At 49.7% G+C, this 3,976-nt stretch overlaps 1 protein-coding gene across 1 annotated transcript in view; it reads left to right on the top strand.

Annotated features, from left to right (window-relative positions):
* Cryl1 (crystallin lambda 1) overlaps positions 1-3,976 on the top strand; it is a 111,483-nt gene that overhangs the window by 80,160 nt on the left and 27,347 nt on the right. The window lies entirely within an intron of this gene.

Below are 3,976 nucleotides of genomic sequence, written 5' to 3'. Positions count from 1 at the left end.
GTGTGTGTGTGTGTGTGTGTGTGTGTGTGTGTGTGTGTGTGTGTGTATGTTGGAGTCCTGGCCATGAGCTCAGCATGACCATGAAGAACCAGGACAGCCTGTTTGGGTGGAAAAAGGTAACATAGCTCCAGCCATGATAAATATGATGTCATATTGTGTCATTACCAGCCAAAGGCTGCACAGAGGGGCAGGGCTTGGTGAGAACTGAGCTGGAAGCTGAGGTTTTTTGTAAGTGAAGGCCGTGGGGAGGAGCAAGCAGGAGTATGTAGGATGGGGTCATGACGCATCACGGAGAGCCCACACACGGAGCTGGTGGGGGTTAGGAGGAGGCTGGAGGATTAGAGGCCACAAACTGGGCATCTGTGGTGGTTACTTCCCTTGCTGACTTGGCCAAATACCTGTCGGGAAGTAAATTAAGGGAGGAAGGGGTTATTTTAGCCCGTGGTCTAGGCGGATAGATATGGCAGAGAAGGCATGGTGGAGAGAAGTAAGGGAAAGGCTGGGGGAGGTCTGCCATAAACGGCAAGGCCCATTACATGGTCACCCACTTTCTCCACTGAGAAGACCTTCCAGAACAGCACCAGCGACAAGGGACCAAGCTGAACTAATTCAAACAGATGAGCTAGTGGTGTGTGTGTGATCATGTGTTTGGGTAATTTGCCTGCATGCCTTCTGTGTGTCTGTGTACCACATGCATGCCTGTTGTCTGCAGGGGCCAGAGGATGGCATCAGATACCCCAGAACTGGAGTTTCAGACAGCTGTGAGCCACCATGTGGGTGCTAGGAATCTGGAGGAACAGAGCATGCTCTTAATTATTGAGCCATCTCTTTAGTTCTACAGGACGTCTCACATCAAACCAGAATAGTATTCCTTAGCCAAAACAGTTGGGACCAAGCATTTCAGAATTTGTATTTGGGGATGTTTACATGGTTGTTACTAGTTCTTAATTCAAAAACCCCCAAATCTGAAAAGCTCTGAAATTTAGATTTTTGAACACAGTGTCAGAGCTCAATATAGTTCAGATATCCAGAACATTTGAGGGATGGGGCACTCCCCCTCCACCCATCACAGCAGTATTCTAGGGGATCCTGAGCATTTCCCTGTAGAACTGTGTGAGCTTAGGGACACAGACGCAGCACCGTGCATTGGAAATGCTGCTTTAATGGCCTCCTACAGTCCGGACCTCCACAAGACAGTACATATGGCTATATGTGATACCTGAGGGGCTCAGGGCTGGGGAGCAGGGAAAGCCTTCTTCCAAAGAGAAGCAGTTCAGAGGAGGTGCCGGACTGGTCAGTGTGAAGAAAAGACTCACCGGACACTAAACATCAAGATGCAGACAGTCCAGCCTCCAAGTTTTGCTGTGTTGTGAAATACAGTGGAAAGAACGATGATCCATCCTCAGAGTTGCTGTCACAGAACCGAGAGAAGATAGAATAGATTCTGTTCACTTACAAAACGTGCAAGTGACGATAGAGTCAAGAGGGATGCTAATTGAAAGCACCCACCTGTTCCCCTGTGAATACAGATGTCACAGACACATGCAAAATCCTTCTGAAAACAGCCACTGACTACTGCTGTGGAAGGTATCTGTTTGTAAGAAAGCCACTGATTTCTAACCCGTTGCTTTGCATTTAAGTTGCGTGAAAAAAAGAACACTCTTTAAAGACTTCAGAAATTACGTGTACATTCTCAAAAAGACTTTTCTACCTTGTTTAGGCCATGACAAATGGCATGAGGCAAGTTTAGTTGGTCTATGGCTTTATGCTATACATGCTAATACATGAAGCCCTGGATTCAATCTCTCGCAATGTATGAAACTGGGGTGGTGGTGGCACAGGCCTGTAACCCCAGCTTTCAGGAGATGGAGGCAGGTGGAGCCTGGGTCAGCCGCACGATGTATTTGAGGCCTGCTCGGATTTATGAAACCCTCACTCAAACAGAAAATAAACAAATACTGAAGATACAATGTCCTTTGGACCCAGGACCTGGAGGACCTGAGCTGGATTTGAGCTGAAAGCATCCTTTACTGAGGACTAACTTTCACGGTACCAGAAGATGCCACACAGGCCTCCAAAGGAGGGAAGCGACCAACAGCCCTACCCGGCTGTGATGCCTGTGAACTACAGCAATGCCCGTCGAGGCCCGACAGTTCTGAAAGCGCAGCAGTGCCACTCGCGTCCTGGCTGTAACCACTAGCTGTCTGATTGGACTTAGGGAGACTTAGCCAACTACTGAGCGCCGGTGAAGTGATGGATTTTGGAGGAAACATACTGCCACCAACTTTACTAAGCCTCCATGATTCCTAATACACTCTAAATATTTACCCTTATCCCTACTGGCAAGTTTAGTGTTCACCCTTCATCAAAGAAATTTCTCTTTGCAATAGACAGAGACCACTGCAGAAAACCATAGCCAATTAAAATGCAGTGAACAAGAGATCATACGGAACCTAGTCCGAATGCGCATGCATGCACGCGTGCGCGGGCACACACACACACACACACACACACACACACACACACACACAATGTTTTTGTTGTTTTTTATAAGGACTTTTTTTTTTTTAAGCCAAAATTGATGCTAACCAAAGCAAATCAGATCACCAAAGTTAACCATCTTTGGATTCTGTCATCCTACTGCATGTTTTGAGTAGGCAAACGCTCTTGAATAATTTAGACAGCCCTAAGTCGTCTAGAATCGTTCCTAGTCTTTGAGAATCTACATTTTCTCCCAGTTCCACAGACCAGACCAGAGTGGCTGAGCTCTCGTCCTCGGCCCGGCAGCACTGTGGGATCTTTGCCTGGACAGGAACTCAGATGTCAAGAAGAAGGCCCAGTCATGCCCCTGCAAGGCCCTGGCACCCTGTATATTTATCACTGCAGTAGGTCATGGCCTCCACCTCCACACAGGGAAGCTCAGCCAGCGTGTTAGGACAGCCCCGTGTTCTCAGGCACGTTTTCTTTTGCAGGGGCAGGGTAGGATTTTTGTCATCTCTGTTTCAGGGGTAAGTGAAAGGTACTGAGCAGTGGGTGTGCGCTGTTAGCACAGAAGGCGTCAGACGGGCCTCAGCACGGGGCTTCCTGGACTGCCCCCTCAGAGGCTGCAGACGATCTGCTACGTGTTGCCGCGCGAGAAGGGGAGGGGCGTTCGTGCACCCATCTTCCTGGTTACAGTTCTTCGTGCCTTCAGATGTGTTTTATATCAACTTTCCTCCTTGTAGGGAGGAAGCCAGGGTTGGTGTGTGTGTGTGGGGTGGCTTTAGAAAGGCTGGCATGCTGGGGTGGGGTCGGGGGTGTCTTGCCGCGTAGTCCAAGTTGTTCTCAAGCTCGAGACCTTTTTGGGATCTGGGCTGCACGGCGGTACTCTCTGGCTGGACGCTAAGTTGGTCCCAATGTTTTACGTCCTTGGCTGAGCGAGCCCTGACGTGCATCTAGGCATCCTGGCAGCCGGCTGGAGGAGGCTGGGTGCAGACGTGTTTCTATGGGGGTCTTCAGCTCACTTTCCGGGAAGCTTGAGAGACGAGGCCCCTACAGCCTGCGGGTGGAAGACTGCCCTGCAGTGTCTAGAGACCGTGGCCCCATCACCTAGGAGGGGCAGGAGGCCCCTGTGGGTGTTACCAGGGATAGGGATGCTCTGCCTTGGGCAGACCTATGAGAAGAATGCCACCCCGGTGGGCTTCGAAGTGCTGTCCTGTCTGAAGTCTGCTTCCTCTGGCCTCTGGGGCACTTTGCTCTCTCTTTTTGACTGTCCACTGTATGGCCCAAGGCACTATCGCTGCTTGTCTCTGACCCCAAACAGGGGCTGACTGTGAGGTCAAGTGCTCTGGGCGGACTGACAACACACTATCTGGGCCTCCTGGAGAGCAGTTTCTGCGCGCTCAGCTTCCATTTCAGGAAGTCTGAACTGGGCCAGTGTTTGACAGCTGTACCACATTTTTTTTTTTTTTTTTTTTTTTTTTTTTTTTTTTTTTTT

The sequence above is a fragment of the Psammomys obesus genome, unplaced genomic scaffold, assembly GCF_907164565.1.
Source record: "Psammomys obesus unplaced genomic scaffold, mPsaObe1.curated_primary_1811, whole genome shotgun sequence".
NCBI lineage: Eukaryota > Metazoa > Chordata > Mammalia > Rodentia > Muridae > Psammomys > Psammomys obesus.
Note: the sequence above shows the minus strand (reverse complement) of the source record. Positions and strands in the feature narration are given on the sequence as shown.